Raw genomic sequence first — 13,658 nt, 5'->3', positions numbered from 1 at the left:
AGAATGAGAGTCCAAACAGCTGATAAAAAAAAAAAATCAACAAGTAATCCACACGACTCCGATCCATCAATTAACGTGTTTTTATCAGCTATTTGAACCCTCATTCTGACAGCACCCATTTACTGCAGATGATCCAAATTTTCAGAAAACAAAAACTTAAAAACAAAAATCTTAAGCCATTGTGCTTCTCAGGTAAATGCATCTTGATTTGAGATTGTTTAGATATTTGTACTGGAAAATGACAGTACTTTGAAGTGCTTAATTTACCCCAGTACGACCACCTGCGCTGTTGCTTGCAAAAAGACTCATTCATGCGTGTCAAGTTCTAAGTGTATTGATTCACTGTGTCTTCTGTCACCAACTAAGAGCAGCTGTGTTTGAACAAGTACACGAGAAGACACATACGTTTACAGTGTGTGCATGTGTGCATGCATTGTGTAAACCTCTCATCACTTTGCGTCGATGCATGTGTGTGTGTCCGTATCTTCGATTCCCACTAGATTCTCCATTATCATGCCTAGAGCTGGAGAGAAATCAACCCTTTTGTTTGTAATTATAGTGACTTTGAAAAGAAAGGATAAAAAAGAGCGAATGAAGAGAGAGAAAAAAGTACTTCAGCACGTCTGTGACATATTAGTCATTTTTTACCGTAATTGTTTTTCGACCCCTCTTCGCCTTTGTTCGCACACACACACACACACACACACACATATATGCGTGCTGACAGGCGTGGAGGGAATGTTCTCATGTAGATGAGGTCTTACGGAGTGTCGCAGTGCGTCCAGTATGCGATGTGACTTATACTTATTGATGAGTGTTTGTATTGGAGGAGTTCTGCTTGAGTTTCTGGGAAGGCCTGAATCCTGAGCTGCATCCTCCCCAGGGTGAGAGCGGACACGTGGGTACTGTGCTTCAAGAAATCGTTTATTTAGGCTTGGAGTTTCGCTCAAATCACCCTTTGAGGTGGATGGAGGGGTCAGAGGTCAAGCTAAGGGTTTGGGGTCACTCTTAAGGTTAAGAGAGCAAATGAGTTAAGTGACATTAAAGGGGTATTTCGACCAAAAATGCAAATTGTGTCATTATTTAATCACCCTTATGTTGCTTGAAACCCAAGCTGCTCTTTTACATACAACAGAAATGAATTGGAACTAGGGTTGTTGAGCTTCAAAAAGGATAAAAAGCAGTGTGATAAAGGTGTATATGATTTTCAAGTACACTACTGTTTTTTTTTTTTTTGTTTTTGTTTTCGTAATACTTTTATTCGGAAAGGATGTATTAAATTGTGACACTAAAGAGGTTTATAATGTTACAAAAGATTTCTTTTTCAACTAAATAGTGTTTTTTAAAACATTCTATTCATCAAAGAAAATTGTATGTTGGTTTCTACAAAAAAATACGAAGCAGCAGAACTGTTTTCAGCACTGATAATAATAAGAAATGTTTCTTGAGTATCAAATCAGCATATTATAATAAATTCTGAAGGATAATGTGACACTGAAGACTGGAGTAATGATGCTGAAAATTCAGCTTTGCGTCACATAAGTAAATTACATTTTACAATATATTACAATAGAAAACAGTTATTTTAAGTTGTAATAATATTTCACAATATTACTGATTTTACTGTATTTTTTTTATACATAAATGCAGCCTTAGTGAGCAGAAGAAACTTTTTCAAAAACATTACAGACCCCAGACTTCAGTCAACATGGACATTAATTTTCATTTTGAGGTGAACTATCCATTTAAGAAGAGGTTTAGGATTGATTTTGGTAAATGTGATCTTAAAAGAAGCTTTATATCCTCTGAACTGGTGGAGATATTTAGTAGTGAGCCGTAGGGGGCACTTAATTAGGTTTTAAGAGAGAAAACAACCTCTTCCTCTTGTCTGCTTGCTGAGGAAAAATGTGCTCGCACTTAGTTAATTTTAACCTTGTACACGACAAAACTGGCAAAAGAAATTGAGTTTTACAATGAAAACACATCTAAGACTTTTTTGGGGGTTGGTTGGGGGTCTTTTGCACAGACAGTCACTACTTTAATTTTCTAATAATTTTATTGCATAAACCATGTACAATTTGTCCAGTGTAGCCAAAACAACTGAAGATGACGAAAAGAGACAATAATCATTATGTGTATACACTTGAACAGAAATCCAAACAATATGATTTCCATGGTTTATTAATGGCTAAAATCAAGGCAGATGGTTCAGTTTATTGAAAGAAAAAACAAATAGATTGAATGATACGGCCTGCTGGACACTGGAAAGTCATTCGATGGTAATTTGTCTGTGTGTGGGTCACTCACTGGCCCTGCATGTGCGTTAGATAAACACACACTTTGCTGGAAGCTGCGCTCTTTGTTCAACATTTTGTTAACATCCCTGATGTTGTCAAATTGATTGTCAGATTACGACGTTTTGCACAGTTTTTGAAGGTTTCTCTCGCTCATGCACTCAAACAGTTTCAAAGTGTTCAACTCTGCCAGAGAATGTGACATCATCACATTTTTGAGGCCAAACACACACTTCATATAAATGTAAGAATTAAAATGTAATCCAGACAATAACACACACACGCATGCATATTTATGTGCATGCCGTCTAGCACACAATAGAGAGAGAGAGAGAACTGCATCCTCTGCTGACTCCTGCTATTGCCCAAGAGGGATTGTTTGTGTGGTTTCCACTGGCAACCAGAAGGGAGTGATGGGTAGGGCATGTACTGGTGATACAGAACTCTAATGTTATTTGGCTCTCTGTGTGTGTGTGTGTGTGTGTGTGTGTGTGTGTGCGCTGCTCTTTGAAGATTAAACACTAGTGACATGCACGCATGAACTACTGGACTGGAAGTGGAGAATGAACCCTGGTCTCTGCCCTCTCTCTCTCTCTCTCTCTCTCTCTCTCTCCTGCTACCCCCTTTGTTTCTTTCCTCTCTGATGGTTTTACCAGAGTTGTGACTCATTGGGCATTTAGCCATAACATGCGATTTTCAGAGAGAGGAAAGAGGAAAGGTGAAAAAGAGAGGAGTTGGGAAAAATCGGTTGTGAATGCAGCTATAAGATTTGAGTAGAAAGTTAGGTTTTTCCTTTTTTGACGAGAATGTGAGTGATGATTTCTGTGCAAAACTTACTGCAATGATGTTGTGGGTTGTTGACAGGGCTTTGCTTAGGTGGTTGCTACATATTTTATTATTGTCTTGTAGAAATCATGTCTTGTTTTCTGATACAAATATCTAAACATTCTTAAATCAAGATACATTTACCTGAAATACAAAATGACTTGAGGTAATGAGTCTTGTTTTGTAAAATGTATTAAAATGACGTATACTTTAGATAAGAACAAATATCTGCCAATGGGGTCAGAAGAATAAACTTAATTCAAAAGGAAAATAAGATTATTGTTCTGACCCCACTGGCAGATATTTGTGTTAAAAAAAAAAATTAATTAAAAAAAATATTCTTTTTATATTCTTTCAGAAAATAAAATATTTTATGTTTTGTAATTTGTGTTTCTCAAGTAAATTAATCCTGATTTAAGAATTGTTATATCTGACATTTATTTATTTATTTAATTTTTAATTATTTATTTGTTTATTTATTTTTTGCAGTGTATCCACTTCCAGTAGAAATCTGGAAATTGCATATTACATACATACATTTTTACATTTCTCTACAAAACTCACTGTAATGATTGGGTTCTTTAAGCATAAAGTCACTTTTTTCAGAAAACAAGACCTAATATCTAAAAATAAAGACTTATTAATAGTTTTTCCATTATATACACTTTGAATAGAAAAATTTTACATTTTCTGTTTTCTGAAAATGTAAAATAATATATTGCATAAATACATGTTTAAATTTATAAAACTCACAGCAGTGATTTTGGTTTTCTGGGGCGTTCTAGGGTGTTCATTAGTTGCTAAGTGCGTTGCCATGTGGTTTCTTACTGTCTGTAATCTAGATGTGGCCCTGCTTTCTTCTTCAATGGGATTTTTTCACTTGTTTTATGGTCCAGCAGGTAAAAATGTTGTGTCTGATCACTTAAGACACATGATTTGAAGAATCGTTCATCTGGAGCACAAACGATGCAGGAGGACGCACAATTCAACTTTTATGCTCAGCGTTAGAGGTTTGTTTAAAGCAAACACCGCTTATAATTCACTCTCTGTCTCATAGTTGGCCTGTGGTTGTTAATTAATTCGTTTCAGAGAAAACATGATTACGTGTTGAGTTTACTCAGCAGAAAACGAGCAGGACTGGTCTTCCCCTGGGTCAGTTTGTTTTTCTTTTTTTCCGTAATTGTTGTCACTCCCTCCAGTAGAAACCGTCTGTCATCTCTCTCTTTTCTAGGCCGATCCTAGACCGACTGCGTCATTTAGACTCAATTTCCAACAGGTCTAGATGGAAACATCTACCGGTTACATCTAAACCACCATCAATCAGCAACTTAAATCATGATTATTGAGTTTATAGGCCGCTCACATTTAAACAAATGTTCCAGATGCCCACATTTACATAGATCAATGAGGATATATTGTAGACTTCCTTTGTTTTTAAATAAAGCTAATTATAATGACTACACACCAAGTACTAATCCTAAAAGAAAACATTTACATATACAGAGAGAGAGGGAGAGAAAAAAAAAAGAAACATTTATTTCATTAATGAATCGTTTTTCCAATCCAGTCCAATTTTTCCAAATGTTCCTGAATGTCTGCACAAGGGAGATTTTGTCAGATTTAGCTAAATTCTGGCGACTAATTTTCCCCTCAAGTATAGCTAAGTAAAAACACACATTTTGGCCTTGTCCTCATCAAACTCCAGCCCTTTCATTCCACGTTCTTTATTAATCACCAGCTTTTACTCTCATTAAATCTCTGTGTGTGAGTCTACAGGTCTGTTCTGTGTGTTATCACCCAAACACACCAGGGAATACACACACACAGGCAGGTCAGATAACTTTCCCATCTCTCCTCATCTCCCTTTCTCCGTTCATCAGCTCTTGTGCTCATTTCTCATTGGTGAATGTGCTGTGCTGGTGAGGATGATGAGGATGAAGAGGCTGATGATACAAATCAACTTCAAGCGAAGAGATCACCAGAGAGTGCTGCCTCCTTCAGGGAAACAGTGGTACCACATGAGTCTGTCAACAGGTATGTTCAGAATGACATACTACTCATATGATTTATGCATTATGCATACTGTGCATGTATTTTCTGTATGCATGAATTACCCAAATAACCAGCTACAATAGGCCAGATATGCAGTATACAATTAGAGTGCACTACATAGACAAAATAAATAAATAAATAAAAATATGAAGCTGGAGTGTTTAATTTTGCAGTTTCTCACCTCAGTTTCACTTTCAGTATATTTAACTATTAATTGTTTGACTTTCTGGGGAGTTTAACACTGTATCTCACACTGCAGCTTTACACAGATTTGAAATTCAAACTGACTGTATTTGCTTTCCAGATTATACCTGGAAGCCATGCAATTTAATGTTGCATGTGCCAACAAAGAAAACACACATATCCTGGCCAGGATTTCTAAATTGCCTAAAATGTCCGGGTTTTGGCTTTGTTTTCCTGTTGACACGCTCTCAGTCATCATACATCATATGTACATGTATTTGCATCGCTTCGACCGTTCTCATAGATCCCACTTTCTCCATGATTTGTCGATTATGTACAATTCCTGCAAACTACTTCCTGCTACTTTCAATCAGTAGCTTCAGCATGCATGAAAACAACACAAAAACAAAGCCATTTTAGGCCATTTAGAAATCCTGACCAGGATATGTCTGGGAAAAAGGGGGCAAATGGCCACTCTAATGTATCATACTACTGTTTATTATTGCATACTGCATGCTGTTTTAAAATATTATTTAAAAAAATCAAATGCAGTATACAGTACGCAGCAAGCTGAACATTGCCAGCATTTCATTACAGCACACAAATTGTGCTGCACAAGCCTCACCAATGTGCCGGTCACGGTTCTTTCTGTTCGTAGGAAATCTGGGAATGTTACATTGGACCTCGTGAACTTTGACTAGTATTCAGTGACACCGTTGGACGGGCCTGTGATCTGGTTATGTAACCAGATCTGTGATTGGTTAAATATGACCCTGAGGGAAATTACGGATCTGTCATTGATATGAGTGGCCCCACCCACCTGTTAAGAATTTACTTTGCTCAATACGTGTGTGTGTGTCTGTCTTTCTGTTCCAACATGTCTATGCTGTTTTTGCGGGAATTTTATAATCTTGTCCTGGAATACATGCTCGTGTCTGACACCCTTTTTCTCCTTCTTCTTTTTCTCGTTCCCCTCTTTGACAGCACTAATATGTTCAGTAGATCACGTTACACTTTCTCCCTATCCATCTCCTCATGCCAAACTTCTCTTTCTGCAACCTTTCTTTTTCTTTCTCTGCCCCTTTTTTTTCCAGTGGGACTCTTTCTATCCCTCTCTTTTTCTGTCTCTTATGTATACATATTCTCACAGACATACTTGCGTTTTCTCACGAACACACATGCGCTCCTCTCCAGGCCTCTCAGGTTGCTGCCATTTTCCATTTTTGAGTGCTCAGTAATAATAATAATATTAACGTGTGTGTAAGAGGTGTCGGGGCTGCCAGTCTCTTATAAATATGAGCCCTTTTCACTGGCAACCCGAGACCCCAGACCCGCCTTACGCCCGTTTACACAGCTGAATAACATGTGTAAGAAACTCTCTTCTTCTTTCTCTCTGTCTTTATTCTTCCATCTTCTCCGCTCCCAGACAGAAACACCTCTCGTCTCACCACACCCAGCATTTCCATTTCCACTCTTTTCTTTGTCTGTTTGTCATGAATTCATTTACTCTTTCTCTCTCTTTCTCTGTCTTAACCTCTGTCTTGCTGTCAAATTCTTACTCTCATAAAGAGTATTTCCCCCATTTTCCTCCCCATCCAGTCTTTGGTTTTGTAGCTCTACCTACATAGGTGCACTGCATTTTTGTCTTGTTTCCCAGTACAACCATCTAAACATTGTTAAATAAACATGCATTTACTTAAAAATAATTCAAATGGGAAAAAATAATATTTTTCTAACCTCACTGACACACAATTGTTCTTATTTTAAGCATAAACTTGATTAATTTTCTGAAAACAAGACTTAATATCTTCCTTCAGAAGTTAATATGTATTAATGTAAGAATGTTTAGATATTTGTAATGGAAAACAAGGCAAATACTGAAGAAAGTCACAGTTTGCAGTGTAAGGAAGCATAAATACGCTACCTAATTTTGGCCTATTTCTAATGCATTGCAGTAAGCTTAGTAAAAAAAAAAAAAAAAAAAAGATGATGGAGAAATGTCAATTATATCAAATTCAATGCTGAAAAAATAAAATAGTTCAGTCTAACCAAATTTGTGTGTACTATGTATGTTTATACTTATTGGAGTATCATTCATTTACCAACACCTGTGTAGCAGTAGACAGCAAGACAACTTAGTAGGTTTTGGAACAGAGTCTTTCTCTTTCCATCTTTGCAATATTTTATAGTCTGTCTCTCTCTTTCTGTCTCTCCCCATTTCTCGTTCACATCTGGTGCAGTAATTACAGGTTATCACCCCACAGGGGGTGTTCGCGCACACACACACACACAGGCCACTTTCTGGTTCATGTACCCGTAGGAAAGAAAAATCACAAATGAGATCTCTTTACTATCTCAGTTGTTTCTTCTATGCAGAAATTTGATTTAATGGAGACTTTTTCTGCTCTCTCCTACTTATGTTTCTCTTCAGTAAAACTCAAACTGTGCTCAAATTTAACTAGATATTAGAGTCTGCAATAAAAAAAATAAAAATCAGAGATCTTAGTATAAATTCAAAGATAATCAAATTCTTACTGTATGCCTCGATACTGTTACTGTCAACTATTGACTAATACGTGTCTGTTTCTCTTTAAGATAAATGTCTTTTTTCTTCAAGGAAAGAAAATGATGCTTAAAATGTAACATTTTCTTCTAGGTTTTGGGAGTTTCTGTATTTCAAGTTTTAGAGCATAATGTTTGCAACACCAAGGTCAGGTTTGGCTCCCTGAGAACGCAAACATATATGTATATCTTGAATATAGAGCAAATCACTTTGGATAAAAGCATGTATTAACGTTCCTTTACAGAGCTGGAGTCTGTGTGGAATCTGTCTCGTTCTCAAAGACCCGACAATTAACGGAGAGTGTCAAACACATCAGCTGTCTGAAGAATTTATTTCATATAGGTGTGTGGAAAAACAACAACTAACAGGAAACTCAGCATCTGTAATAGCAACTTCTGTGTCTGCGGGTTCTGCTGATATTCTGTGGTCTTTGCTGCCCTCTTTTGGATAGTGATATATATATATATATATATATATATATATATATATATATATTATTAGCAAGTTAAATATAAACTTTCCTTTCTAGCTTTGCAAATACAATATTAGGTGGTGATACTGTATTACTATGATATAAAGTGGCCCCAGGAATTATTTGCATATTTGAATCAAACCTTAAAATGCATAAATGCCTTTGCATATGATAATAGAAAGTGTTAAATGCTGCAGAAGCTTTTCTCTCTTCTCTAAAAGTCTTTAGTGACAAGACTTTTACACTTTTACACTGTTACAATGTTTCCGTTGATACATTTACATTTTACAAAAATATCTATTTAAAAGCCATATATTTATGTTTATATATTTATATAAATATTATATATTTATATTTATATATTATATTTAAAAATCACTTTTTCCATAAAATATTAAACAGCACAACTGCTTCAAGACTGATAATAATCAGATATGTTAATTGAGCAGCAAATTAGCATATTATAATTATTTGTTAAAGATCATGTGACTGAAGACTGGAGTAATAATGCTGAAAATTCATCAATAAATTACATTTTAAAATATATTCAAATTGAAAAGAAGTTATTTAGAATTGTAATAATATTTCAGAATATTTTTTCTACTGAAATTTGTAGACTTTCTACACTAAGAATTGTCGTTTTCTTTATTATAAAGCTGTAAAATGCACATATGTCCATTAGATGGCGCACTAGGACTGTATGGCGCAATATGGACTATAAAACTGTTGGTCAGCCAGAAACCAAACTATTTTGTGTGTGTGTGTGTGTGTGTGTGTGTGTGTGTGTGTATTTTTTAATTTATTTATTTTTCCTGCATCGATGGGTCTAAATTAATAATTATTATTTGCACCATTAAGACAATATTTGCAGTTTTACTGATTTAGAAAAGCAGTTTATTACTTAAGTCTTGCTTGTTCTTGTCCTGTTTCAAATTATACTGAACATGAAAAGTTGAGTACCCCGGCTCTATAATGTGCGCTATTAAATGACAGCTTGCAGCTGTGTGACTATCCCTGCGATGTGTACAATGGGTCATACAATGAAATAAAAAATTTCATGAGTAAACTTGTCCTGACAACATTCCAACCCGGTCTCATGAAAGTGCGTATAAATAGGCCTAGTAGTAGGCAAAATAAAAACGAAAACTCATGGTATTTATACGCAAAAATTTACTTTGGCATGTACAGGTGCTGGTCATATAATTAGAATATCATCAAAAAGTTGATTTATTTCACTAATTCCATTAAAAAAGTGAAACTTGTATATTATATTCATTCATTACACACAGACTGATATATTTCAAATGTTTATTTCTTTTAATTTTGATGATTAGAGCTTACAGCTCATGAAAGTCAAAAATCAGTATCTCAAAATATTAGAATATTTACATTTGAGTTTGAATAAATGACCATCCCTACAGTATAAATTCTGGGTATCTCTTGTTCTTTGAAACCACAATAATGGGGAAGACTGCTGACTTGGCAATGATCCAGAAGACGAATATTGATGCCCTCCACAAAGAGGGTAAGTCACAGAAGGTCATTACTGAAAGGTGTGGCTGTTTACAGAGTGCTGTATCAAAGCATATTAAATGCAAAGTTGACTGGAAGGAAGAATTTGGGTAGGAAAAGGTGCACAAGCAACAGGGATGACCGCAAGCTTGAGAATACAGTCAAGCAAAGCCGATTCAAACACTTGGGAGAGCTTCACAAGGAGAGAACTGAAGCTGGAGTCAGTGCATCAAGAGTCACCACGCTCAGACGTCTTCAGGAAAAGGGCTACCAAGCCACTTCTGAACCAGAGACAACGTCAGAAGCATCTTACCTGGGCTGTGGAGAAAAGAACTGACTGTTGCTCAGTGGTCCAAAGTCCTCTTTTCAGATGAAAGTAAATTTTACATTTCATTTGAAATCAAGGTCCCAGAGTCTGAAGGAAGAGTGGAGGCACAGAATCCATGTTGCTTGAAGTCCAGTGTGAAGTTTCCACAGTCAGTGATGATTTGGGCTGCCATGTCATCTGCTGGTGTTGGTCCACTGTGTTTTCTGATGTCCACAGTCAACGCAGCCATCTACCAGGAAATTTTAGAGCACTTCATGCTTCCTTCTGTTGACAAGCTTTATGGAGATGCTGATTTCATTTTCCAGCAGGACTTGGCACCTGCCCACACTGCCAAAGGTACCAAAAGCTGGTTCAATGACCATAGTGTTACTGTGCTTGATTGGCCAGCAAACTCGCTTGACCTGAACCCCATAGAGAATCTATGGGGTATTGTCAAGAGGAAGATGAGAGACACCAGACCCAACAATGCAGATGAGCTGAAGGCCACTATCAGAGCAACCTGGGCTCTCATAACACCTGAGCAGTGCCACAGACTGATCGACTCCATGCCACGCCGCATTGCTGCAGTAATTCCGGCAAAAGGAGCCCCAACTAAGTATTGAGTGCTGTACATGCTCATACTTTTCATTTTCATGCTTTTCAGTTGGCCAAGATTTCTAAAAACCCTTTCTTTGTATTGGTCTTAAGTAATATTCTAATATTTTGAGATACTGATTTTTGACTTTCATGAGCTGTAAGCTCTAATCATCAAAATTAAAAGAAATAAACATTTGAAATATATCAGTCTGTGTGTAATGAATGAATATAATATACAAGTTTCACTTTTGAATGGAATTAGTGAAATAAATCAACTTTTTGATGATATTCTAATTATATGACCAGCACCTGTATATGCTACGCGATGGGTAGGATTAGGGTTGTGGGGTAGATGCGTATCATATGTACACGAAAACTGCGTATCATATGCACGCCAACAAATTTCGTATCATGTGCACGCAAAAGTCAATTTTTGCGTAACAATACCACGAGTTTTCGTTTTTGGCGTACTATTTATACGCATTTTCATGAGACCGGGCTCAACATTCACTAAAAAGGTGAAAAAGTGTTACAACTAGCACCAATCTCACCTAATTAATAATAGCTATGTGTCTTGTCTTAATGGTTGTTGTCTGTCTTGTAGTGAGTTTCATTGTTCGGGATGAACGCTGTTTACTTTCGTTTTCTGCTGTGAACTTGTGTCGGTTTGATTTTTTTGTGTTAAAGTCCATTTTCATAGGCGTTCTTTTTGCATATCGGGGCTAATTGTCCAGTGTTTATATCTCATAACTAGAAAAAAAAAGAATAAATAAATAAAATAAAAGAGTTAAATATCAAGTCAGGGCTGTAGTGTTTCAGGCTAGATGTTAAAAACAAAAGCTATACGATATCTGTTGACTCGATATTTTATGTTTCTTTTAAAATAATTAATGAAATAGCAAACTGTTTATTTGTAACCACAGAGCTTAGGCTAGTGTGATACTTGACACAGGTTGTCATTGACCTAAAGTCGGTTTTCGGGCGCTTCGCTGTCGCGTTGGCTTAGCTCAGTGGTTACTTCCGATTGACCAGAAGATCACCATCTCATGGCTGTCGGGAAACCGGCGACCTGAGATCGAACCACGGGCACTGTCCAACGTTTTTATACGTGGTGCCATGAGATCTTACTCTTTTGTGATTTGTAATCACTTTGCAATAAGGGCTCTGTATGAAACTTAAATCTCAGCATGTCTTCACTTCTTGCACTCCTAAATTTTTACTTTTTAATATAGAAAATTGACGTAAAATCAAGATGTAAGACAGGTGATATTTTAATTGCCATAACATGATTCTATTGCTATTTTTACCTATATTTGAAAAAAGCAATACAAATTCGATGTAATTTCAATAGAAGTTTCACTTCTCGCTGTTGTAACACCTAGAGATGAACAGCAGATGGAGCTCAAAGATCATGTTTGAAACTCCAAACAACCGAGTTAACTGTCGTGTTTTAAAACTATTGGCTTGATATTTTATTTTTCCTTTTACACATTTATGTTTTCATGTAGGCTATTATTTTCGGCTACTATATAATTATCGCTGAAGAGTTTATAATAAGCTGTTACACTACTTGCTATTTAAAGTCGATTTTCAGTCTAGGCTCTCGCGTTGGTTTGGCTCAGTGGTTACTTCTGATTGTTACCAAATCTCATTCTCATGGCCACCGAGAAATCGGTGACCGTGGATCGAACCGCGGGCTCTGTCCAACGTTTTCATGTTTGATGCCACGATATCTTGCTCCTTTGTCAGTCAATGATTTGTAATCATTTTGGTAGGCTATAAGGGTCGGTATGAAGCTTTAATCTCAAAATGTCTCCACTTCTTACATTTTTTGAAAGCGTATGTCTACATTTTGAGTTTTTAATTAATAAAATCTACGTGAAATTAGGATGTAAGACATATGAATATGATTATATTGTCATTTTTACGTTTATTTGAAAAGCAATACAAATTAGCTTTCATTTCCACTCCGCGTTGTTGTAACACCTCGAGATGAACAGCAGATGGAGCTCAAAGATCATTTTTGAAAGTCCAACCAACCGAATAGAACAAAGAATCAATAATTAGCCTATGATTAATGATAGTTTTTCATTTTCCAAATGAAATATTTTACTGGCAGCCTATTTATACAGCTTAATTTATCAGTTATTTATTTATTTATCTTTGCATTTATTATTTAAAGTAGACTGAAATGGGTGAAATCTCACAACAACATTGTGTATGAGTCTAGACTACATTCTGGTGTCTTTTGTTAATGTGATTTCATCCTTTTCAGGCCCTGCGTTTTCTCAATAGATGTAAGATGCACATAGGCCATCTCTTTCGCTCTCATCATTTCTTATCGTCTTTCTCTCTTTTCTTACTGAAGTATTCAACAGAGACAGACAGGGGTTTTGCAAGGTTACCGTGAGTGAGTTTAAATGGAGCTTGTGGTGAAAGTAATGGCACTCTCGCGCCCCGTGGACAATAAGCCGGCGGATGAAACGGGGCTTAAGGGCTCGTGTAATGCATGTTAATGTGACGGGCACCGTGAAATGCGCCGGGGATTATTTATCCAAAAACATTTGTATTCTTCTGTTGAAGAACGGCTGATCCCGGATAGCCGAGCACTAATCCGTCTCTCCGTTAATTAAAAAGAAGTCGAGAGCGGAGGAACTCCTGTTTTTTCAAATGTAATCATTTCTGCTCGAGCTTTACCATCTGCTGAAGGTTAAGTCTGACAGCAGATTGTATTCTGCGGTTATTTAAACCTGGGTGGAGGATTTCACCTCCCTGTAGAGATAAGATGGGTCAGAGGAGGCCGAGATGTTAGTTTATGTGACTAGACCTGGTCTAGTCTAGTCTAATCTGACT

This window comes from Onychostoma macrolepis, chromosome 14 (genome assembly GCF_012432095.1).
Source record: "Onychostoma macrolepis isolate SWU-2019 chromosome 14, ASM1243209v1, whole genome shotgun sequence".
Lineage (NCBI taxonomy): Eukaryota > Metazoa > Chordata > Actinopteri > Cypriniformes > Cyprinidae > Onychostoma > Onychostoma macrolepis.
Note: the sequence above shows the minus strand (reverse complement) of the source record.